This window comes from Manis pentadactyla, chromosome 9, assembly GCF_030020395.1.
Source record: "Manis pentadactyla isolate mManPen7 chromosome 9, mManPen7.hap1, whole genome shotgun sequence".
Lineage (NCBI taxonomy): Eukaryota > Metazoa > Chordata > Mammalia > Pholidota > Manidae > Manis > Manis pentadactyla.
Window position 1 is genome coordinate 31,202,241 of NC_080027.1, and position 27,244 is coordinate 31,229,484.

Here is a 27,244-nt window from a genome sequence, read left to right on the forward strand (position 1 = left end):
CTTTTTAAATTTATTGAATGTAGATAATTCAGCATCATTTACTTGTGGCAGTATTTGACAAGCAAGGTCTTTTTCTTGCATTCATCATTTCAGATTTTTTCCCCACAAACACCTTAATAGGTTACTTTTTATTGTTGTTTTAATTTGTTCTGTTTATTAACTGGCAAAAACAAAGTTCAGAGAAATTAAATGATATTGTTGAGATCATCCAAATAGTCAACAAGCCAGAATGCATGCATACATTGGCCTTTTGTGTGTCTTCACAGTTGATGAAAGTTCCCTTGGAGGCCTCAGTTGCCTCAGTCTCTGTTTCTGTCTCTGTCTTCCCTTCAGCTCTCTTTCTAAAGTATCTACCCACATGGAATCTGTAGTTATTAACTAAGGTCATTTGTGCAAATAGGCCAGTAATTCTGTGGTTTCATCTTTTGCTCTATTTTTGAGTATTCGGTAAGATTACTGATTAGGAAAAGGCCCAAGTGGCGCTCTCCATAAGCATTTGATAAATGAACATGAATGATTTAGTGCTATCAAAAGTAATGAGTCAGAAAGTTAGATGAAAAATAGTGAACTAAATCCTGTAGGTAAATGAGAGCAAGAGCATGAATCATTCAACACTAAGTTTACCTTCAGTTAAGCCATGGAAGCGGAACGCAGAGAAGGCCTTTTTACATGTTAATAAGGAATAGATTTCCAAGATGCATCACTAACAGAACTTGATTTGTGTGTCTGACTGTTTAGAGAAACTTGTATTTATAACACTATTAAACAGAATAGTCTTAAATTAGAAGCATAAAGTGTGGTTTGACTGGTAGCATCTGGAAAGAATCAATCCCTTTGCCTATAATGTTTCTAAGCAACCACAAATTGGAGCAATGCAAGGATAGTTCATGGGAAGTTAAAGCTGTAATTTTTAGATTTCTACAATTCTGGATCTGTGTTGGGCAAAAACACTGAAAGCTAATTTACACATTCTGGCTTTAGTTATTAAATACAAATTTCATGTGATACCAGATAATCATGGCTTTTTACAAGCAACTAGGTCTTTTCAGGAGATCCAGTTTAAGTCTTTCTTTGTTATGTATAATTAAATCTGCATATATAGTCCAGCATTATTAGTTTGTGAAATATAAAGCAACACTGAAATCATGTTATTATTATTATCATAAGATTTATTATTATATTATTTATTGTTATTACAAAGCTTTATTATAAAACTTTACTGTTGTAAAGCTATGAATTTGCTAACATACTTAAGATACTTACTGAATTTTTAATATTCTAATTGGATTGAATCTGATGACCATCAAACAATACTACAATGAACATTTTTACAATATGAATCTTAATGTAAGTCATTAATTTCCCCCTTTCTGTTTGTTTCCATTTGTATTTTATCACATTAATTTAAATGTAAATATATTTTATACAGATTACCTCCTAAAATCCTTGAAGATAAATATCAAAGATCTACCACCTAACAAGAAGACAAGAAAATATGGACTTTTTTCTATAACGTTCTAAAATAAAGCCATTTGAGAATACTATAATTTCTCAAAAGGTCTTCTTTTTCTCCATGAAGCAGGGTTTATTTTTACTGTTGTGAAATCAGAGACTAGCCTAAAGGAAATGGAAGAAGTCTCCCTCATATATCATGGAGGAGAGATTCTTTCTCATATAAATTTAGAATACATTTACAAAAATTTTCTACGTAATAATAGAGAATTTTAATAGAGACTATCATGACTTTTATGTTTAGATAACCAGTCAAGCTCATTATAAATATTGCTTAGTCTTTTTTTTTTTTTTTTGAGAGGGATGTTGGCAGAACATGTTCAACTAAAAAACTTTTAAAAAATATTAATTGATCTTAGTATTATTCAGTTTTCATCAACAGAGAAGCAAGATTTCTCTGCTGATTTAAAAGACTTTGTATGCTGCATGCAGTCTTTTCATTTTTTGTTTCTTCTTGGTGTAGAGGAATTTTTATCTGCAAATAGTAAAGTAGTGCCATATTATAAAGGCAACATGATGTTTTTCTTTTCAGTGACGTAAACGAAGGGCTGTAAGGGACAGTAGAATTAATTAGTCCTACCTCACTAACCTCCTTTGATTTAAGCCATATACTTTGGTCCTTTAGATAGAAATGGGCAAATGAATTTGTCGAACAGCCAAAATGAAAAGTGTGAAGATTGAGTGTACAGTGGGCACGTTTCTCCATCAGCTAGCCTTCATAAAAGAGACCCCTGTTTATCTCTTTCCATGACCTGCTCACAGATGTATGATTAAAGCAGCCTTCATTAGAACTTCCTAGCTATGTCAGAGTCCATTATTTTCTTTGGGTTTTGGTTCCTTCATTCTGCCTCGGGGGCATACTGTCTGTAATTTTAATTTACCAATAATTCCTTGAACACCGCCAATGCACCTATAATGAGAAACCTAATAGGTGATTAAGATTCAGACTTGGGTCTGCCTCTCTGTCTGGTTCCAAACTTCCCACTATTACCTTGCTTCTTCCTTTATTTCTAATCTGGGGAAACTGGGAAGGTTCCTCCAAGAGGGTGGATTATAAAGAGGTAGTCACACAGCTTATTTTTCTCTTTTAAATGAATAACACTTAAAGTTTTTATAAGGTTTCTAAGTACCTAATAAAGATGAAGAAATACATCTCCACCCTCTGTTGCTATTACCTAGGTGAAAGTCAGCTCAGATATGTGAAACTGTTGAATATTAAAGTCTGCCCATTGATTGTGTGTATCAAACGGTGGTAACATGCATAAGATGAAGTGTATTCTGTCAGGAAAGAGGAGTTCACTCTTTCCTGGAAGAGTTTGTGTTCTTTTATTTGAGGGAATGAGGTATAAATCCTTTTGCTTCAGCATTACCATAGCTACTCATATTGCCCATTTGAAATTTTGTTTATGGTATATTAGTGGGTTCAAAACTTAGCACTATCATTTATCAGCTGAGAGACCTAGAGTAAGTTAGATAGCTTCGCTTAATTGCAATTCCCCTATAAGTAAGGTGAGGGGATAAACTGTCTCACATGTTGCGAAGATCTACTGAACCTACATATACCCGGCACATAGTAAACACTCAGTACATGGTCCATTTCCTTTCTTAAGATCCTCAGACTGTTTGAGCACCTGGCCCTGAGATTTCTCAGTGCAGGGTTTCATACAGGTCTTCTATATAGCATTTTCTATGTGACACGATACAATTCAGGAAAGGCATGTTTTTAATGCTTCAGATGTAGCTGTGGTTTGAAGCCCTTTATTGCCTTGGCTAAATGGCTGAGATTGAATAGAGAGCCAATTTATTTCAGGGGCCAGTTTTCAAAAGAATGGCTAAAGTAAAGGAAGCTGTTCTTTATATGCATATTTTTTATTCCCCTGTAGGAAGGCTATGTATGACCTTAGGCAAGTTACTTAATCTCTCTAAACTTATGTTTCCTTATCTGAGGGATAGAATTGTCCTATCTGCCTCGGAGTGTTGTCATGAGGTCAAACAAATGAGATGTTTTAGAAGCATGAGAAATATAAACTTTTCTTCCCCTTCTTGTTGAGGTTGTTGACAATTCATAGGAATCTATACTTTTTATGAGAAACACAACAGTAGAGTATTTTTATAAAATGAATCTCAAGTATATCAAACCTAAATTTCAGCCAAATTCTCCTGCGTGGAGGCTGGGACAACCTCTCTAGAATTCTTTCTGTCTCTCCTTTGTTGTTGTTTTTTTTTTCCTCATTTCTAAGTTAGAATAACAATACCTAAACTCACAGGTTTGAGTATTTAACTAAACTTAGCTAAATTTATCTAACTATATAGAGAGAACACCTGCCATATTATAAGATAAAAATATAAACTTTGGGGAGAATCAAGTTGAAGATTTCAAATGATCCACCTGGGTAATGAAAATGATAAATTATTTAATGATAAGGCAAAGCCATCATAATGTAGAAGAACTTGTCCATATGTGGAGAATTAATTCATTTCAACTTTAACAATATTTGAGTATCTAGGAGTTATCAGACACTTATACTAGACTCTGGAGATAGAAAAAAATGGTTAAGACATGAGTTCTAAACTATAGATAATAATTTTTTTTCTATTTCTAACTATTGAACATGTATTTCAAGCACATGAAGCAAGAATCATACTAAAAATTTATTGAATGTTCATGATTACGCTTCATTATGAAACTCTGTACTAAGCTTTTCATGAATTATTTCATTTAATCTTGCATCACTCCTAATGAGGTATATCTTGTTTTTATATTTAATAGATGAGAATATGATTTCTTAAAGGGTAAATAACTTGTTTAGGGTTATACTTTGGCTAATTAACAGAATCAGAATCTAAATCCTGAATTCCAAATCTTTACCTTAAGCCTGTTAACACCAAATGAATGATTTTCCTTTGTGAGTTGTGCCATTATCCCTGAATGAATGCTTAAGTAGAATTCATTTTATTTATTTGATATAGTGGACAGTTTTGACCCTGTACTCTTTTTAGTGACCATTTATCTTGGAACGTCAAGTAATTATTTTAGAAGACTGTCTACATAGAAAGAAGTCATGTAGATACATTGTTATTAGTAGTAATTATAAGGTAATGAGAAACATAGGATACATTGTTATTATTAGTAATTGTAAGATGATGAGAAGCTTTAAAAATGTAAGAAAGGCAGTTGTGACATGCTGAGCAAAAGCTGATACAAGTTATTTGGAAAAGCATATGGGGAAAATTATTTCTAATGTATGTCCTGAATATAATTGATCAAACCTTCAATCCCTCTGAAAATGAGAGCTGACAATGATGACAGTGAGCACTTTGATTTGTAGTTTAGGATTGTTTTCGAAGTTACTAGCTGCATAAGCTGTGACAATACAATAAAAGCACAAAACAGTATTGAAGAGCTTGGATACAGGTAGTAAATTACCTGTCAGTGTGCCTGAGATGTTGTCTTTCTATTTGAGTTAACCATGAAAAGTGATACAGAGTAAGTATAAATAAAGAGACATGTGCATCTACTACTGGCTCTGATCAGAGCTTTCTAGAGTAGTGATAAATACACAATTCCAGGAATAGATAGCACATAGCCACAGAGACTTTGAACAGTTATCCTGTGCTTAAAATAGGACTTAACAAACTGTAGTAAATGGACCAAATCTGACCTACTACTGGTTTTGTAAATAAGGTTTTATTGAACACAGCCATTCCATTCATTTAGGTATTATCTATGGCTACTTTGCTATAATACTACAATGCAGAGTTGAGTCATTGCTACAAACACTGTATGGCTCTCAAAGACTGAAATATTTCCCTTCTGGCCCTTTACAGAAAAATCTTGCTAATAACTGATTTAGAATATTATCCAAATTATGGAGTTTCCAGGTGAAGTAAATAAATTAGCATGAAATAAATACTCACAAAGCATACAATGGCCTCTTAAAATAGAAGTTTGATTTTTTAAAAATAATTTTCATAAAACCTCTTTTTATGAACCTATAAATTTGGAAAAAGTGATTATTTCACCAAGGCTATCCTAGAATTTTCCTTGCATGTCTTATGGGATAAAAATTTTTAAATATAATCCCTCTTTCAGTAAATACTTTTGAGTAGATTCTGAGTAGTACTACTGACCAGGGCATAAGAAATACACGTTGTTATATTTAGCCCATGGCCTTAAAAAATGCACAGTTTACTGGAAGTTTATAGTGTATCTTTTTATTTACTTTCAGTTACTTATAGATGTGTCGTATAGTTAATTTTATTTTATCCGATTCATCAATCTCTGCTTTTTAAATGTAAAGTTTAGACTATTTACATATGATGTGATTATTAATAAACCAGAAATTAAATTCAGTCTTTTCAAATCGCCATGTTCCATTTTGAATAGTTCCCATCACTATGTCTTCAAGTTCACTGAAGGTTGTCTCCTTCTGCAGCATTTTCAATCTATGGCTACTTTCATCTAATGTATTTTGACTTCAGGTGTCTATTTTTTATCTTTATATATTGTATTTTTTTCCTCATCTTTCTTATCCTGTTCAGGTTTTTCTCTACATGCTTAACTATATGGATAACATTTCTTTTGTATTAGTTTTAACCTTTCAGGTTTAAAATGTGGAATCAATCAAACAGCAAGGAGTAGGGGAACAATTTCCTAACACTTCTCTTGTCAACCAAAATTTTAAGTCCTTTGGAGTAAAACAGATTCTTTCACTGCTCTCAAGGTCATTTCTGAATTGCAAAAATTCTCTCCATATTTCCTCTCCCCTGTATTTCCCTATTCATTCTGGGCTGCCACAATTCAGACAGACAGAAAGCGGGGGGACGCTTTTTTCTTGTCTCTGTAGAGGGAACCTCAGCAGCAGACAGTAACTGCTTCAGGTCTGTCAAATAGATACGTATGGATAACATTTTTGTATTAGCTTTTCAAATATTCTCATCTGTTAATTCCACCATTTCTATAATTTCTGGCTCTATCAATGAATTTTTTATCCTGATTGTAGGTCATATTTTCCTGCTTCTTTGCATGACTGCCAATTTGTTTTTGTTTTTGTTTTAGATGCTAGACATGTGTACTCAACAGTGCTGTTTGCTGGGGTTGCTGTATTTTTTTAGAGTATTGAACTTCCTCTGGCATACTAAGTTACAAGGAATCATTTTAATACTGTTGAGGCTCGCTTCTGATCTTTTTTTTCACTGAGACAACCCTCAATCTAGGGTTAATTTAGCCTTCTTAGTCCTTGACTTGATGTCCAAATAATACAAGGTGTCTTTACTCTGTCTGATGAAAATGTGAAATACTCCCAGAAAATGCAAAATGTTTTATGTGAGCTCTGGGAATTGTTTATTCTACTGCCTTCCAATGATTCTTTCCCCAACCTCATGGAGTATGAAACCCGAGCACAACTAGGTTATCATACAGCCAGAGGATTGGCATGGTGGGAGAGGGATTGCTTTTCAGATCTTTGGGGTGCTTGCACACACTCTGTTACAGCCCTCTCTCCTTCTCCCCTTCCTCCCGCTCTCCCTCTTTCTTTCTGCTATTCTCCCTGCAAATTCTACCTGCCTCAGCTACCCTAAGCTCCAGTTTCTGTCTTATCAATGTATTAAAGTAACTAAGCTCTGTTTGGGGCGCTGTATTTCTTGATCTCTCCTGGAAACTGCCTTCACGCAGTAAGCTGGGGCAGTTGTCAAGCTCATCTCATTTATTTCCTTCCTCTCAGAGATCACAGGCTCATCTATTACCAAATGTCTGAAAGTAATTGGTTCATAAATATAGTCTGGTTTTCTAGTTATTTATTGGAGAGTAATTTCTCTAGTGGCTAATTCTTCATGGGTAGAAGTGGAAGTTACAATTATTGTAAATGAATTGTGATATCTAATGGATAATTGTACAATATTTATTTAGATTTCTAGAGACACAGACTACTAATTACCTAGAGAAATGGGGTAAGAATTTACAAGAAAGATAGGACATTTGAGTTGAGGTTTAAAAATTTAGGTATGAATTTGACCCTTGACACTGATTTTTTCATTTATTTGTATTCAGCCAACTTTGTTTTCTATTCATTTCATTGATTACTGCAAAACCCTTTACGTCTCAAGTCTTCTATCAGAATAATCTTACCTTATTCTTAAGAACTGACCCTGCTTGAATACTGAGATAATTTGGTTTATAAAGCATTTTCTTCCTCATTTTCTCACCTTTCCTTAATAAGTTATCACCCTTCACAGGGAGATGTTGAAAAACTCACTTGTTCACTGGTACCAGGATTGCATCCCAGAAATGGTTTTTGGGTGACGTGGAAAAAATAACACAGTTAGAAACTAGAATGTATTATGTTGTACTTTCTTTTAATATGATTTTAGAAACCCCTAATTTTTCCTTAGTCTTAAAAATTAACTCATCAAATATAGCAAGAAATTTACTAGATATAAATTAGCAAAATTTTGATGAACCATAAAGCTCAGGTTTAAAATCAACTGTTAAGTGGTGGAGAAAGCAGAGAATCTTTTATCTTGATTGGTATGGGGAGACATAGGACACTCTAACAGTCCTAAGCAGAAAGAATGTCATTTTATTCCTCATTCAGCCTTATAGAGAAGGCTGGAGAAATTACAGTAGGAGGCCAAAGTGTAATAAGCATTACTTTTAACATCATTTTAAGATGAATTATTTGTAAGGGTGCTTGGGGATTTGATAAAAGATGAACATTTATTTTATCTTAGTTCCATATACTCTTCAGAAGTCATTGGGATTTCTCTTATTATTAATACAAATATTATTATTACAAAATAAATTCCAGATGTCCTAGGCAGTAATCTTAGGTAGCATAACCTTTACTAATAAGTCTGGAAATGAATGAACTCTTTTAGATCTCCAGAACACCCTTAATGAAATGAAAGTCAACAAAAATTCCTCAATTATTCTGTAGTAGAATTAAAGAGTTAACATACCTAGTGAAAATAAGGCATTAAGGCCTAGTTCTTCTGTCTCCATCATTGAGATTTACTAATTAACATGGCACAGTCAGGGGATTAATGAGTAGAACAATGCATATTCATTCACTTCTCAGTTTTACCATTGTTTTAGAACATAAATATATATATATATATATATATATATATATATATATATATATATGTCACATCAACTGGAAAACATTTTTAATTCTCCAATAAATAATACTTTTAAAGTCTTATTCATTCTAGGAAAGCATATTGATTCACTGGAAAAGAAATCATTTTGTCAGAAGTGGAAGGACCTTAAAATCTGGAGTCAGATACAGCTGGATTTAAAGTCTAAACCTTCTACTTGTTACCACATATGCTCATATACCCATGTCTCCCACTTCACCCCGTACACTGTCTCTCTCCCTCATGGAACTGATAAAGCAGGAAAAACAATGAAAGAGAAATGACCTGGGTTCAAATCCGAGCTGTGCTATTTCCAGTTGTGTGGCTTTGAATAAGTTACCTGATTAATCTGATCTAATTCAGTTTCTTTATGTACATAGAAATGGAATTTAAGGGATAATACTACATATCTTATGAGTTATTCTTAGGATTAAATGAGTCACTATATAGCAAGAGGAAAGCCTGTTGCTTGGTGTAGAGTAGGTGGCCAGGAAGTGACGATTTTTTGTTTGTTTTAGTAGTAGTAATCATAAATCATCCAGTTGTGAAGCTGAGTGTGTTCTACTTGTCTGAGCTCTAGTGGCACATTTGCTGACACTGTTCCTCCTCTCTTCACCAGTAATGAATGTGCTGTAGTGTGATAATCGCCAAGTCTTTGTTCCTGGAGGGTTGGTAGAGTTACTTTCTCAAAACAGCCTAGAAAGTAGTTACCACCAGCTTCCCCGGGGCTTAATTTCAGAGGTGTTAAGAGTTGAGAACAGGGGATCATTTTCATCTACTTAGTATCTGGCACCAAGAAAGGAAAATGAAGGCATAGAAATGGGTTTCACATACCTATGAAAAGAGAAGCTCATTATCAGCTCTCCCCAACCCAGCAACCGAAAAGAAAGACTAGGACTTACTGTTTGATGAAGACAGAAGGTATAAGAACAGGCGCCCTCACGGAGCGGGGCATCAGCGGATAGTGCTTCAAACAATGCCAAGTCTTAATGGGGCCTGAACTTAACAAAATTCCACAGTCAGCTTTTATCAAGGCCACTGCAAAGGAGATGGCTGCAGAAATGATCCAGAAAGAAGTGTGTGTGTGTGTGTGTGTGTGTGTGTGTGTGTATTTAAATGATGGATGAAATATTGAACACCTGCTGAATAAGCAATGAGATAATAAATGCAGCAGGTCTTTGTAAATTGGAAAGCACGATATGCTAATATTATAATAGTAATATTTAGAATTCTTATTTCATTTTTTACCTTTTTCCAAGACTGTAGAATATCATGGTCTTAATATTATGTCATGGCTGACTTTCAAATAATTATTAAAATAATCCTCCTGTATATTAAGAAATTTGGGAAAAGACCTGCTATGTTTTATTTAATGCTGTAATTTTTAAAAAATGATTTTCAATCAGAGTTTTCATTTTTCCAGATAGAGAAATATTTTTCTCCCTCTTACGAAGAGTCATTTGAAAAATAATGTCAAGATTTGAAAAAAAAGATACTGAGGTCTTTGGTGTCACTATGTTCAATTTAATTTCCCATTTCTTCATGTTATTGCCTCATTTATTCACATAACTTCTCATTCCGGCCGCTTCATGTTAGCGGTACAATTTATTCATTTAACAAATAATTTCTGAGTACCCTGCGATATGTGCTAGATAGACCCTCAGGACACACAGTTAGGCAGAGCCACTGCTCTTAGACATGTAACAAGCAAGCACCCAACTAGTCGGAAATTAAATTTGGTGGGCGATAAAAAGGAGAGGAACATGCTGCAGGGAGAACATATCATGGGCATCTGACCCTGCCAGGGAGGCCCAGGAAGGCTTTCCTGCAGAGCAGAAAACACATGCACTTAGAGGCAAACACCTGTGTGCCTTTTGATAAGTTGTGCAGTAGCCTCATGCTGTTTCCTGTAAGGTAGGGACATTAATGTTTATCTCACACACTTGATGTGTGGCTTAACTGCACAGGAATTGCCCACTACTACCCTTACTCCTCTGCAGTCTGTTTTCTGTGTACAGTCCATGCTCTTTCTAAGAAGGGATGCTGCTTTCTAGATTATGCTGCTTCTCTGCTCACAGCCCCTTTGTGGCATTCTTTCAATCTCAAGAAAAATCTAAAATCTTTCCAGTGGCTCACAAGGCCCCGAAGGAATTAGCCTTTGCTCAGTTCTCCTAGCTCACCTCATTCTCTGCCTTGCTAGCCAGTCCATTTCTGGTTGCAGCAGTTTTCTAACTATCCCTTCATCCCATCAAGCCAAGCGGCTTTACACCCAATGGCCATTCCCTGCTCTGTGTTTCTCTAGAATGCTCCTCCCTCCAAATGTTTACATCATTAACTGTCTCATTTCTTTTAAGTCTCTTGCCGATACACATCATTTCTTCAAAAATACATATTCTGATCCCTTTAGCTAAGCTATCTCCTTCCACTCTCATTTCCTTCCCTGGAATTGGCTGGTTCTCTTCTCCTTTACCCTCCTTTGAGTTGCCCTCAAAGCAGCTATTGATAATGCTGTTACAGGAAAACCATTTTGATAATATTTACTACTAATAATATTTAATATTTGCCAGGCTCACTTCTAAGTTCTTTATAGCTGTTGATTCATTTAATAGTCTGTTACCCAAAGAGATAGATAATTACTATGAACCTCATTTTACAGACAAGGGAATAAGGCAGAGCAGTTACATAACTTCCAAAGTCACCCAGACAAAGCCAAGCAGTCATATAAAACTAAAGGCCAGGCAGCCTTGATTCTAAATGTCATGCTCTTGACAGCTATGCTCTGCTGTCTCTCAGCTTGGGAGTGAGTATTCTAAATAGTTCTTTTTTCCTTTTCCCTTGTTTGTTTACTGTTTTCCTGCTGGCATATAAGCTCTATGACAGGCACTACACCTGCAGGGCCTAGAACACTGCCTCCCAGGCAGTGATGTCCAGTGAATGTTTGTGAATAAGTAGCCATGACCCTCTGCACTGCCTAGAAAAAGTTAGAGTTTATGCATATTTACAGTAATTGCATTTCCCTGCTATAGAAACTGATAGGTGATATGGGAGTTCACTGTCCCTAGAAAAATTACTGCGTCTGAAATCTATCCATCTTAGGCAGTCTCGCTCTCCTGTTTCAATGCCTATTTCAATTTCAGAAACCATTATGCAGTAGGAGTCTATCAAACACGGACTTAGGTTTGGGCTACTTTGCAAGATACTGGGAAAATAGGGTGAAGATCATGTTCTTCCCCTTCAGGGAGGGCATCCTAACTCTTCCAAACCATCCTACAGCATGATTTACGTAAAGAATCACATTCACTTCAAAACTTTAGTGGCCTCAAGGAAAAGGACCTTTGTGATGCTTTTTCTGTTTCTTTATCCAGTTCCTCCCACGCTTCAGTTACATGGCTGTGCCTCTGGAGCTACCACCACAATATATGCCTTTTGTATTTTAAACAACTTCTGTGCCTCACTGCAGCACCTGGGGCTCACTTACTGCTCCTTCAGATCCTAGCTCTCAACTGTCACCACGTCCAAGAAGACTTCAGAAGTCAAGCTTCTTTGGTGTCAGAAAATCCTTCTGGTCTTTGTATTATCTTATGTCACCCTGTTTCCCTGGGGACCCTATAGATTGTGAACTGAAGCAGAGCATAAGTATTTATCACTCATTCCCATGAAACTTACCTTGCACAGGGCAGAAGTCATACTTGCTGTAAAATAGATGCCCCAAAAAGGTTTGCTACAAGGATGAAAAGGAAGTAAAGCCTCATTTGAATTAAATCGATGTAGTAAACCTAAATGTATAATCACCAACTTCAGTGAACTTGGTGGAAGTACAGCTTTTCAGAGGGGCTGGAAGCCTTCCCACTGATGGTAGGTGCTGTTGGCCCTTAGGGCTGACTCTGATCACACGGGTGGGTGAGATGATATGATGCTGGCAAATCGGAGGATTGATGATTCTAAGGTCTGGAGCTTAATTCTCTGCTCCTATTCTTCTAAAGATAACACTTCTAAGAGTCAGTGAGAGCAGTTTTCCACAGTTTATAAGTTATTCTGCCATAAAGAAAATGTGTTGAGAAAAAAGGGTGTATTTCCTTCTCAAAATTAGGGAAATAGATGTAAACACAGGAGGAAAAAAAGGAGACCAGTATTCAAGCATGATTTATTTGAATTTAAATTTACTAATGCAATTTCATTGCTTAAAAGATTATAACTATGCAGTCTAATATAACATACATTTATAATTACTTAACTAAAACTTATCAAATGCCTGTTAATGTATTGGGTACTTGACTTTAATGTAAAAATTTGGCTACTAAAAGCTTCCACTTTGATACAGTTTTATATATTATATATTATTTGATGTTGGACTGTTTAATTTCAATAGTAAAGAGGAAAATATTCATATTTACAACTTTTGAGGAATTGGAATAATGAATGAATCAGAACTTTCATTAATTCAGTACTAATCGCAACCCTACATTGCGCTGGGTACTAAGAGCACAGTAGGGAATAGCTGCTGGCCGCAGCCTCTGACCTCCTGGAAGCTCTCCTGGAGGCTTTCACTGGTTGCAGTTGTGAAAAATTCTGCAAAGGAGAAATCTGATGGGTGCAGGGATGGCTGGCCTGTCAGGGAAGTTTGGGGAGACTTGGCAGAAATTAAATCTGAGAGCTACAGGATTTGTGGGAGTTGGTTAGGGAAACCGAATGACAAAGTCATGGAAGAAAGCTGTTAAAAACAGAGAAGTCGGTCTTTGCCAGCATTCTGAGGTGGGAGGGCATATGGCCGGAGTGGCAGGAGAGCAGAGAGCCAAGAAGAGAGGGGGAAAATGAAAAAATATATGTACACAACCTTGAGGGCCACATTAAGGATGTGAGATTTTATTCGAAGAGCAATGATCGCCATTTGAAAGGTATTCAGCAGAGTGTGGTCCATGACACTATGGATGCTGTATGGAGACTGGTCTGTGCCACACAGTCTCAAGAAGAAGGACTGGCCTTTGATTTTGACTAGAAGCCATTGTCGAGGTGAAGAAACAGAAACACATATCTCTTTCTTCCTCTCTCATTTCCTCTATCCTTTTCTGTTGCTCACTTTATATCTTTTTTCCTTTCCTCTCTGCCTTGTGTCCTTCTCTCCTTCCTTTATCAGAACATCCCGACGACAGCAGTGAGAGTGGTAGGATGAATGGGAGGAGAGAAAGTTAAAAGCCACAGTAATGACCCGAAGTTAGTGATGTCATTAGAGAAAAGGACATGTGGATGAATTCAGAGGATATTCTGGACAGAGACACAGCAGAACTTGGAGACTGGTGCTTGTATGAGGATGAGGCGGACTGGCAACAAGACTCAGGTTTCTGGTTCCTGCATCAGGAGAACAGCAGTGCTGTTCACCAAAAGAAGCAATGCTGCAGAAAGACCAAGTTCTGTCCGTAGAATTTAAGTCACAGAGAAATGTTCGATAGCCTTAAGGCAAGAGGTAGAAACCAATTTGGAGTGTTGAGAAGCAAGAGGGGGGTGGCAACACAGAGTAGAGACAACTATTGGGGTGAAAGTAAGAAGAGGGAAACATAGCGGTAAGTGGAGAACTTTTTAGGATGCGACAGGAATTTGAGCACATTAAAATCCCCATGAAACATATCTAGAACTTGAATATTTGAAAGTGAAAGGAGGAGCGATGCACATTATGAGGAAGAGGATGGGATGCAATGGAGTAAGACTCTTCTGTTTCTTTTTTAATCATCCCTGAGATTTGAACCTTTGAGACAAAAATGAAAATTGTTACTTGAGAAACTACTATCTGCCAGTCATTTAAAAAAATCCTTTGCCTTCCTCTTTCCCTAAGTCCCATATAATCTGTTTTAATGAACAGTTGCCAGGAGGTATTACCCCTTCTCAGCATGTCAGGGAATATCTGAAATACTCTTACCACAAAGTTATTTTAAGGCATTAAAATATTTTAATGCCTTGGTTTCGCCACTGCCTGTGCCAAGGAGGTGAGCCAGCAGATTGGTGTGTTACAAAATGGCAGCTGTTTCATTTGCACCTGAAATCTCCAACAGGAATCTCTCCTGTGGCTCATTCTAACTGGAAATATACTGGGCGTGGAGTTCTAGGAAATGCAGTTCGGTCTAGCCACACTGACATGTTACCAAATGATGAGAACAATTTCATCATTTCATATGGTTTCACTATCTGTTTTTTTTCTATAGTTTCCCATTTTTACCCATAGAGTCATTTGAGTACTGTATGCCATGCATTTTGCCAAGTGTGTGATATACATTACTTCATTTATCTTCACAGCTGCCCTGTAAGGTGTATATATAATTAACTGCATTTATCAGTGAGGAAAGTTCTTGAGCTAGTAGATGATAGGACTGTAATTGAAATCAAGATTTTAGGAATTCCAGTTTGGTTCTTTTTTAACTAGTGGAGGAAAAACACATATACTTCATACTACAGAAAAAATGAAAGGTCTTCCTTTGGTGGGATACTCACCTCCACCCTTTCTCAGACTACATTGCTTCATTTGCTTAAAAAGATTCTGTAAATCAATGTACCTTTCTAAAGGTGAAGTTTACAAGAAGATGTTGTGTGGCTTAGGCACCAAGATGTACACTGTCTGCCTCAAGCAATTTGATAAAACCTCATCTGAATTCAACAATCTTAGTATTTCAGCCTCCAAATCCTCTTGCCCAAAGGCTGTCATTATTGAGAACTATGGCTGTGTTTTAATTACTGTATGAACTTACATATGGAGCACAATGTGTCCATTCTACTCCTCCCCCACCATTACAATCTGTTTTAATCAGTGTTTCAACCTGAATCTGCTGATGCAAAGTCCTTGTAAGTCTTTCCCTGATGCCAGGAATCACCACTTTCCTAGGATTACTGGCAAATTAATATTTCTGCCGACTAGTAATTTATCAAAAGTGCAGGTTTTTTAGAAGGACAGTAAAGGCACACATACTGATGGAGCACCACACTGTTCCAGACTCTGAATTAAAATATATCAATAAATCAAATGTTATTACATACATTGTAGTCCCATGAAGTATGTACTGTTAATATTTTTAATTTTAAAAGAAGTCAAATTGAGGGAAGTTAATTATCTGGCCACAATAGATGAGCTCCGTGCACTATTTATTAACATATACTCTATGTATGTATTAATTACCCTTCTTGAGAAAGGTTTGAAATTGTTTTATAAATCTGAATTTAAGACAGTGAGGTAAAATATTTTAAGAGTAAAATTAGGAGAAATCATCAGAAATGTGACATAATATGGTTTTAAAATAGATCGTATCATCAGTAGCAGTATATGTAGAATGTGTATCATGGAGATGCTCTTTACTTACTCAAAGTAAATACAAAACCTGATTCTAGATTTTCTAGCAGCCAGTGAAAATGAGGTACGATGCTAATGGTTATTTTTTACAGTACCCTAATATTTGAAACACACTTTCTTCTTTTCCTGGAGAAACATAATATTTTCCTGGAATTGAAAGCAGGGAGTTATTTCCTGTTGGTCCTGACAAAAAGTGCTCCGCATAATGGAGCGTACAGTGCCCTCCAAAATATCTTTGTGATGAATACAGTCATGAAACCTCTAGTTTTTTTTAAAAAAATCCTTTAATAGATGGGCTGATGCCAAAGCATAACTCTCTAAAAGCAATTCCTTGTATTGTAAAAGGAGTGGGATGGGAATAGGGAAACATTGATTTGGTCAAGATGTATTGCTCACTGAAGACCTAAATTACTTCAAAAATAGACTTTAGAGTATCTAGAAAACCAGATGAAGATCAAATTATTCAGCAAATAGTCCATAAATGCCATTTTTGTTTATTAAGATTTTGATAAGTAATTGAAAGATTGTATCTGTAAGATGGATATTTTGATGATCGGTTAAAAGCCAAGCTGTATTCATCAGGAATCAGCCAATCTAGGGATAATTAATACTAGAGAACATTTATTGAGTGATTACTATATGTTAGACCCTGTGTTAAGTGTTCTACATGTGTAATCATGTTCAGTAGGTGTCTTAGGAGGGTTTAGGGACCCAATATTGAGAAGGACCCAAATGGAAGACCACTCCATGTCTGCATGGAGCTCGGAAGACGGCGCATCTGTGGTCAGGGGCACATTCTAAAGAAACCCTTTAGGGTATACTGTCCCAGATATGGTAAGGCTCAAGTTTCTACACTAAAAGCAGGGATTTTTAACCCATTTTGTGATACATGCCTCTCTGCATGTCTGATGAAGGCTATGAAGCCCAACCCTAGAAAAATGCAAATGAACACAACCATTTTGCATTTAATTTCAAAAGGTTTATGAAGCCCCTTGGACACACGCATGAACCTCTTTAGGTTAAAAAGCTGTTGGAGAGTATGGCTCTGATAATTTTAGTTGGCTTTTTTTTTTTTTCAAAGACTGAATCTATCTTGCTCGCTTTCCACCCCTCCCCCCTCTGTATATATGTATGTGTTTTACATAAAGCTTCCATAGCATTTACAGTTACTTTAATAAAGCAAATACCTGGTATACCCATTGAGATAAACTGGGAAAAATCATATCTGATAAAATAAATGAAAAGACATTGTATACAGTTTTTCACTGGCTCCCAGTCAATTAAATGTGGGAGGATTTCTGCCGAAGGTGACCGTACTGGCAAATTGCTTGAGGCAGAACACTCGATGTGTTTTCAGACCTGAGTTCAAATCCCATTCAGTGTACAACATGAATGCCTTCTTCCACAGCAGTTAGATAATGCTGTCTTTTGTTACTTAAGGCTGCTCATAATTCATGAAGATAAAACAAGGTCAACTACCTGAGGAGGATGCCCCTATGTATGGTCACTGTAGTGTGGGCCATGTTAGAGCTGCCATGCATGGCTGTGCAGGTTGTTCACTGCACAGGAGCTCCACATCTAAGGGACCATCTCTCACAATGTAGATATCAGAGATTTTTATCTTTCTTGTGACAACTTTTCAGCAGTGAAGTTTTCTTTTTCTAATAAAATCTGAATATTCAGAGAATTTACCAAAGGATGGAAATAAATTGTTAAAGAAAAGGCCCTCTTTCAAATTCCTTCACAAAAATATATTATTTTATATTATTATTACAGCAGTACCCCTGGACCTTACAGATTATAACTTTATCTGGTCATTGAAGTTCAAATAAAAAAGAAAAGAACCCATAACACATCCTGCTTTGTAAACTACGCCCTTGGAAACTTTCCTGTTCCCTCAGTATTCTGTCTCCAATATCCTGATCCTGGCTTTACTAATAAGTTGATGATCCTGTTTATATATTTGTAACTTGAGACTTACAGTGAGCTCATGCATTTAGCCCATGCTACCTAGGGAATGGTTAAGGGAACTTGGGTTGGTCAACCTGGAGAAGTAAAGTGGGAGGTGATATCATCAAGGAGATTTTTCCATGAAGAGTTTTCCCCTGTGCACTGTTTGCTAGGACCACCATAGCAAATGGTAGTTTAAGCAGCAGTAATTAATTGGCTCACAGTTCTGAAGGCCAGAAGTCCTTTAAGGTGTCCACAGGGTTCTTTCTGAGGGCTGTGTGAGAATCTATTCCATATTTCTTTTCTGGTTTCTGGTGGTTTGCTGGCAATCTTTGCCATTCCTTGGCTTATAGGTATATCACTTCAATTTCTGCCTTTTTCTTCACATGGCGTTATCCCTCTTTGTGTATGTTTCTGTGTCCAAACTTCCCCTTTTTGTTAGAATACCAGTCATATTGGATTGGGGCCACCATAATGCTTCATCTTAACTTGACTAGTTTTACAAAGACACTATTTCCAAATAAGGCCACATTCGGAAGTATTGGGGGTTAGGACTTCTATATCTTTTGGGGGGCACAATTCAATTCATAGCACCATGTGAACCATAAAAATGGGAAATGCTCATTATTAGGACTCTCTCTTGGAGATTCACTACACATTAGATATTGAAGGTTCTGAGAAATTCTGCATTAAACACATATGAGTTAACTTTATCACAGAGTTCCCAAAATCTCACCCTCTCCAGAATATCTGTAAACATCCTGTGGAATATATTGGGTGAAGGGAAAGCACAAACATGGAAGAAAATATATAGGATTTAGAGTGAGATGCAGGAAAAAATTCCAATTCGGTCATTTCCTAGCTCTCTGATCTTAGGGAAATTGCTTAGCCACTGAGTTTCAAGGTTCTTATCTATGAAATAGATATAATTATTCCCATGTAATAAGTTTTTTTAAAGAATACTAAAAAAATAAAATGTATATTGAATCCACTGTTTCTCATTATGTACAGTGCTTGGCACATGACACAAATATTACAACTCCTAGTAACAGTGACAACAACGTATGATACTCGTTGAGCATTTACTGTGTGCCACATACTCTACATAATGTTTTCACCTGTGTTGCCTGGTTTGAGCTGCATAACTAAACTTTGAGTATTAGTGTTATTTCTATTTTTAAAATACATCTTAGAGGGATTTAATTACCCTAGTTTACACAATATCACATGTGGATTCAACCCCAGGTGTTTCTGGCTCCAAAGTCTTATAAACCCTATATGATCTGTATCAGATAGGAATGATCTAGACCACAAGCAGCAATGTACCTAATAGTGACAAGAAAAAAGAGGTTGTATTTCTCACGTATCAGGCTGGTCAGGGAGGTGAACTGCCATGATATCTGGGCTGACATCTCTGCAAACTTCGCCTTCCTCTTCTTGCCACGAGATGTCCTCTGTATCTTTGGTCATCACTCCACTGGATCCACACAGGATGGAAACGGGTGGGGCACAAAGGCACCAGTCATGTCTGTCCTGATTATCATGGCCACAGAAGCCTTTGTAGATTTTCTTTCCACTGCATCCACAGACTTCTGCTTTTAGGCATTGGCCAGAATCACATGACAACCCTTTCCAGAAAGGAAGGCTAGAAATACAAATATTTGGCTTTTTCCAGAATCTATAGTGGGGATAGGCAAGGGAGAAGATGGAGAATGGATATTGGCTTTGTCGGTCTAAAATTCTTTCTGCATAGTACTGCCCACTGATTGGATGGATCTAAGAGGGTAAACCAAATAGCAATGACAGAAGTAACCAGAGGGGAGCTAGCTATTGGCTCAATATAAATTACAAGTAGAATTGTTCAGCAATGGTTTGTCTACTTTACAGTTCAAAATGGATGGCTTACTTTGTGGCCATGATAGAAATATCAGTAAGGAGTTAAATTTCATAATATTTTCAAGGCTGGGGCACATCTAAGAGTCCATCCAGTCCTCCATCCTCTTGTATTTCTTCAGCAGCACTCTAATCAATGACCAGCCAGCCTCTGCCTGTGCATAGCTAGATAGAACCTCCAGCCATCTATCATTGCCCCTTCTTTGAGAAGATATTGTTATTAGATGACCTTAAGTGGCATTTCCAACCCTGACATAAATCATGAAATAGCCATATACCATAATTGTTTCTTTTTAATGATGTCTGCATTGATTTAATGAAATGACTACCCTAGAGCACATGGAACATTAGAGAGGTGGTCTTGAAAGATATCTCATAGTGCAGCATTCTTGTTTTACAAGTAAAGATACTAAAATATGTTATCAATAGCAGAACAAAATGAAAACTCTAGTCTGCTGACAGGATACAGTAAAATAAATGGAAAGAACACTCGATGTGTTTTCAGACCTGATTTCAAATCCCAGCATCATCACATGCTGGCTCTGTGGCCTTGAACAAATTAATTTCTCAAGACTTCTGCTTACCACTTTTTCTTTTTCAGCTAACTTCAACACACATTCACGAGTACCTACTATGCATAAGCAGTATGTAAGAGAAGAGATACCAAGTGGATTAAGACACAATATTTACAGATTAGGAGGAAGGGCAGAGTTGTAAATAAATAAGTTTCTGCAAAATAGGATGTGAATGAACTGAGAACCTAGATAGGAGACGTGTTGGCAGTCACCTTAGTGATTAGTTTCAGAAACAATAGCCCAAGCTGAGAAATAATATAGAGAAACATGCACATTTTTATTTACAAAAAGAGAATACTATAGATGTCCAATGACTGTGATAAATAGTTGAGGTACCTTCAGAAATATCATTTTTCTGTCTTGTTTCTTAACCTACTGCTTTTTCCCCTAACCAAAAGTCAATGAACTTTTTCTATCAAGTTTTAGATAGTAATTTTTTTTTTTTTTTTTACTTTTTAAGCCAGATTGTCTCTGATATACAATGACTCAACTCTGTTGTGGTGGCCTAAAAGCAGTCGTTGGCAATAAATAATAGTGTGGCTATGCAGTTATTTACAAAACAGGAGGCAAGCAGGATTTGGCCTACAAGGTGCAGATTGCCAATTCTTGCTCTATACCATGAAGCTGCACAGGTCACCCAGCTCTCCCAGCTCTGTGGGTGAGTCTCTTGTTACAAAATACCAGATAAGGTCAATGAACATAAAGGAAGAAAAATAACAGAATTACAGATTGTGACACAATCTTCACTTTCAGCATGTGATTCTTACTCTAGAAGATAAGAGTTTACTCTTTCTTGTAGAACATTACACGATCATGATCAAACAACTTCTCCAAAAAGAGGTTTTTATTGAAATTCTACAGGTTGTTCCATAATCTGAGAGGGCAGAAAATGATTAATAAATTAAGATTAGAAATAAGGTCAATGGCCTAAAAAGCTTAAGTATGACAATTTTTATGACAATCAAGCTTGAGTATGCTTTGTTGAGACTTCCTATCCACTCATATATAGAACTATTCCTTTTTTCCAAAATGCTACTTTCACATTCCCCAAGTACGCTGGTTTTCAAGATTTCCAAGTTCATGTTTTCCATACAATTTACTGTAGTAAATTTCCGAAGTCAGCATAAAAATTGTTCCTACCGATTCACATTTGGAAAGATAATCTATGGGAAAACAAACTATCTGGTGGGCATTTATTTTCTTTTCCTTTCCCTTAATTGCATGAGATTGTATTTGCAGCACATCCTTCAAGGCACTTTGTAATGCAATTGGGACACTTCAGCCAGCATGAGCTGGTTAAGGATCTCAAATACATACAGAGCAGTAGGATTGCTTTGTAAAAGGTTGAAAAGTAACGTGTGGCTTGAATCTTTTTTTCCATTTTTGACTTTTATAACATATGCCGATATTTCCAAACAAAAGACAGCATCCTCATCCTAAGAAACTAGAATAATAATAAGTGGGAATGAAAAATACAGCAAAATATGATATTGCCTTTCAGCCATCTTGTCATTTTTAGCTCTGGATTCTTGATAACCTGTGTACCTCTGCTCTTCAGACAGACAACCTCAGGTAGAACGGAGTTACTGGGATGGGTTGGGGAAGACTTTGAACAGATAAGTTATTTTAATTAAATTAAAAGAAATAGTTTTTCCAGTAGATGAGAGTTTGAAATGGATGAACCTGTTCCCTTTAATTGGTGGAAAAGACAGTTTTGTCAGTGTCTGATTCACTAAACATCAGCCATCTCCAACAAGAAACAGGAATTCTGAGCCAGTTTCACTTTCTATTAGGAATGGTATAGGTTTAATAAGTAATTATGTTAGTTAAGAGTGATAATGATAGATAATATGTCTTGAGCACTTCGTACATACTGGGCACTCCTCTAAAAGTTTTGCCTATGTGAACTCATTAGATCCTTCCAGAAGCTCTCAAGGTAGGTACTATTGTCACTGCAATTTTAGGGAGGAGCATACATGAGTACAGACAATTGAAGTCATAACCCAGCGACAAATGGCTAATAAGCAGTGGAGGCAAGCTGCAGACTCAGACTGGCCCCAGCAGCCATTGGCTCTGCCCCTTTGCTCTACTGCCTCCCTTTCCAAAGAGGCTTCAAAATAGACTCTATGTCAGTATTTGTTTCTTAGGTTGGCATTGTTCTTTTTTTCTTCATTCCTTTCTGGTTGTAATGGAACAAACTGTAATAATCTGTACTCTTTGGAACCAAAGTAAGGATCTTTGAACTCTATTCTCACTCTCCATGAGCAGGGGCACATTTTATGGCAGGTGGCATTTATGTTTATTTTCTTCTCTAAAAGGACATAACCAGATGACATTAAGCACAATCATTATATTGATTTCACATGATGTAAATAGTTGGTGCAAATACTCATTGTGGATAGAATGATATTTAAGGACAGTTTTACACTGATAAATATTTTGTCTATGTTTAGGAAAAAATCTAAATTCTTGGCTATTTTAACTAAACTCAATTAGGTGAATAAGAAGAGCGTCAGCAATAATACCCCTCACTTTCTATTTTTTTAAATTGATTTAGATTTATTATTTAAAAAATTTTTTTACTAAGGTATTATTGATATACACTCTTATGAAGGTTTCACATGAAAAAACAATGTGGTTACTACATTCACCCCTGTTTTCATGTCCCCCCATACCCCATTGCAGTCACTGCCCATCAGTGTAGTCAGATGCCAGAGTCACTATTTACCTTCTCTGTGCTACACTGTCATCCCAATGACCCCCCCCACACCATGTGTGCCAATCATAATACCTCTCAATCCCCTTCTGCCTCCCTCTCCCCGCCACCCCTCCCCTTTGGTAACTGCTAGTCCCTTCTTGGAGTCTGTGAGTCTGTTGCTGTTTTGTTCCTCCAGTTTTGCTTCGTTTTTATACTCCACAAATGAGGGGAATCATTTGATACTTGTCTTTCTCTGCTCATGTTTATATTCAGTAGATTTTTGCCTACGTTGTCTTCTAAGAGTTTTATGGTTTCATGAGTTACATTCAAGTCTTTGATCCATTTCAAGTTTACTTTTGTTTATGGGGTTAAACAATAATCCAGTTTCATTCTCTTGCATGTAGCTGTCCAGTTTTGCCAACACCAGTTGTTGAAGAGGCTGTCATTCCCCCACTGTATGTCCATGGTTCCTTTATCGTATATTAATTGACCATATATGGTTGGGTTTATATCAGGGCTCTCTAGTCTGTTCCATTGGTCTATGATTCTGTTCTTGTGCCAGTACCAAATTGTCTTGATTACTGTGGCTTTGTAGTAGAGCTTGAAGTTGGGGAGCATAATCCTCCCAGCTTTATTTTTCCTTCTCAGGATTGCTTTGGCTCTTTGGGGTCTTTTGTGGTTCCATATGAATTTTAGAATGATTTGCTCTAGTTCAATGAAGAATGGTGTTGGTATTTTGATATCACCTTCTATTTTTATATGTTTTTACACTCTTCAAAGTGTTCCACCTATGCCATCATCCTAGAATCAGATAAGATGATAATTCCTATCCCCATTGTTTTGAGGTACAATGAAGGTAGATAGACAAGCATTCCCTGCCCTCCACCTGTTGACACTCTCCACACCCTGCCCTGCAGCAACACTGAATGCTCTTTAAACATCTATTTCCACTGGTTTCCAGGCTCCAGGAAGACAGGATATGCTTCTCTTTTCTTGGCAGCCCCAGTAACACTTCCTGACATATAATAGATATTTAACAATTGTATGTTCAACCAGTGAATAACAGGTGAGACTAGGGACCTGGTTTTGATGAAAACATCTCACAGAGGACAGCCACTGCATTGCCTCAAGTTGGGCATGTCAAAATCTTTGTAATAAGCAAAAATAAGCTTGAAATCTTCTTCATGGATTGGCTCAGGGCAAGAATTAAATGTGGTAAGCAGTTTTCTTCCTTGACATTTTGCATCAGTCCTTCTTTTCCTGGTGAACTCCTGTCAATCCTTCAAGTCTCTGGATGAGTTACCATCCCTGCAAAGCCTTCCTTTCTCCAACAGTTCATTCCTCTCTATTCATATTGCACTTTTCACTTCATCCTCTACTTCTAGTGAGTGGGTCCACCCAGGGCTGAGAAGCCTTGGTGCAGAGTCACCGTGAGAGTTGTCCCGCTGAGCAGTGATTCTGTATCCTTTTTACATATTGGATTTACTGAGGACTTTTAAATAATACAGATGCCTGGGTGCCTCCCCAGATTAATTGAATCACAGTCTCTGGGGAAGTGGTTAGAGAATCATGTATCTATTTTATATATATGTACACATACATTTTTTTTTAAACAATTTTTCTTACTGATTCTCATAAGCAACCAGGGTTGATACCCACTTAACTTACAGGAATTGAATGCCAACAAAAAGAAGCTTCCTTAATTTATCTCAGTTTATTACCCCTCTCCTCTCACCGTTTTCCTCTTTTATTAGAGTAATAGCCATTTGTATTGCAAAAACCACAACCATCACCGCCACCATCATCATCATCATATATTAGGCACTTGCGATGCAACCAGGCTTTAAATCTCAAGACCTAACGATTTTCCCAGAATGGTATTATAATATCCCTTCATAATGAGGAGATTGAAACTCGGAGAAGTTAGGTAATGATCTCACAGCTACTGTGCAATGGAGTGGGGACCCCCAAGCCTGAGCTCCATTATGTACCCCCCTTACCAGCTGTATTCTCCTTGAAATTGGAGACCTGGTTTAGCAGTTGCTGGATTTCCCTTAGCCCTCCTAACCTGTTGAAAAATGTTTGCAGATTGAAGATGAAGTCTTCTCTTATCCATTCATCTGCCTAGGAGGCACTGTTCCCTCAGCCACCCTCCGTCAATCATGTGGATCCCATTGCTCGTATTCACAACCATTCGCCATCTCCCATCTCCTTCGATCAGCCGTGATGCTTTCCACCTCATTCCAAGAGTGGTTTCTTTAATACCAGTCTCATGCCTTTGATTTTCCTTCTGCATCCTTTGGTCTTACACTTACCTTGTAATATATGCCAGTTACCCAAGTTAGGCATCAGTGATTTTTTTCTTTTCCCCTGGAGGAAATAGGAGGAGTAGTAGACACCAGAGTCAGGAGTGCCCTGTTCTACTGTTTTCAAGGTCAACATCCTAGTGATATTACTTAATTTCCATAAGTCTGTGTCCTTGTCAGTAAAATGAATCTGGAAAATGCATTATAATACCTGATTTTCTGGAGATATATTGCACATTTCCTGGCTCATGACCTAATTCATTGTGTGTTCTAGGTAAATATTTATTATACTTTTTCTCTCTCCAATGTCTTACATCCCTGTCTGAGTAGCCATAATTAACAACCCCAAGGATTATTGCTGAGCTATTGCAAAACTACTAATATTTGTCTAGTCATCTACTTATTTTCCCAGGAAATCTTTAAATTTAATATAAATATACAGTGTATGCAGATACAGGCTTTGTCTATCTGTCCAGTAGAAGACTGTTTTTCTCCTGAGGCAGTGTGGACAGTGGAACTCTGGGAGATTCAGGCAACTGGTAGGATTTTGTATTAAAAACAATTTTAGATTATTGGCTAGGAAGTACTGCTAGCGTGCCTGTGGTCTTCGATACTGCCCTCTTTTGTCATTACCAATCAGCAAATAAATGAGACTCTCCTGAGAAGTATCTCATTATTTTCTTTACATTTTCCCTGTGCCCATATTTCTGGCTGTGCTTCCTGGGAAGCTTTATAATTGGGTCCAAGCAGCTCAGTAAATATACTAGTCCCCATGCAAATACAAACCTGATCTATAAGTTACCAGTGTGGCTCTTAGATGAATGTGTGGCCAGGAGATTAAACGACATTGAAGAAATTAAATTCACCATGGTTATTTTTCTATACTTCATTCTCTGGAGAGTAAAAGCAGAAGTACTTCCCTGTTGATAAAATTTACCTTGCAGTCTTCAGCCCTAAGAAGCCCCATGTATCAATAATGCCTTAGACTCTTCTCTATGGGAGATTGTTTTAATAAGGGCTTCTACCTTGGGGATATGCTGGAACTCCAGGGTCCAGAGTTCTGCTCTGCTTCCTAAGGGATGATCTTGTTAGAGAGAAGGAGTAAAGACATCACACTGGAGTCCAGACTCATTGTTAAACTGGACGAAATGTGTATCATTGCATTAAATGGAGGTGGGAGAGATGGTGGCATACAACATAAGCAGTCAGCTGAAAGCAGGCGTGATCATCTTTCAAAATTCTTTGCCCCAGGATTTCCTCAAAAATGAAGAGACAAATAGAGGAACAAATATAAATATGCATTTATTGTATGTCTACTGTGTCCACTAAAGAGGATTAAAAAATGGCAAGTAATTAATTTTTCTAGGTCTTGGCTTGCCCTATAAAATGGAAACAATGGACAAGGTCCACTTCAGAAAGTCTGTTGAGGATTTAATGAAATAATGGTTCTTATAGTAGCTGGAATATTAATGTTTAATAGATGTAGGTTCCTTTTGTGCTATTCCTCTTGTTATTAACACAGTTGTAATATGTTTTACCATCTAGTTTATTAGCCAATAACTCTCCCTCCCTCAGATTGATTGAAGAAGGGGGAGAAAGATGGGGGATTAAGTGACAACTGAAACAGTGCTGTGATACAGAGGGGAAAAGAAATGCTAAACCCTCTATAATATATGGATACATGTGCTCAAAATGTCATAGCAACTTTTCAATATGTAACATAAAGGGAAGCAAGCGCTGTAGTCTATGTGGACAGCACTCTAATGTAAACTATTACAAGAATAGGTTTTTGTAATGAATGATCCTAGTTAGCAAATCCACATTAATAACTATAAGATGGTAA

At 36.9% G+C, this 27,244-nt stretch overlaps 1 protein-coding gene and 1 non-coding gene across 11 annotated transcripts in view; one reads left to right on the plus strand and one right to left on the minus strand.

Annotated features, from left to right (window-relative positions):
• Positions 1-27,244, plus strand: part of DLG2 (discs large MAGUK scaffold protein 2) — a 1,919,888-nt gene that overhangs the window by 1,161,898 nt on the left and 730,746 nt on the right. The gene's annotated exons all lie outside the window — the stretch shown is intronic.
• Positions 6,278-6,412, minus strand: LOC118917564 (small nucleolar RNA SNORA31). Its single transcript, XR_005026844.1, has one exon. It is a non-coding gene; the product is annotated as a small nucleolar RNA SNORA31 (small nucleolar RNA).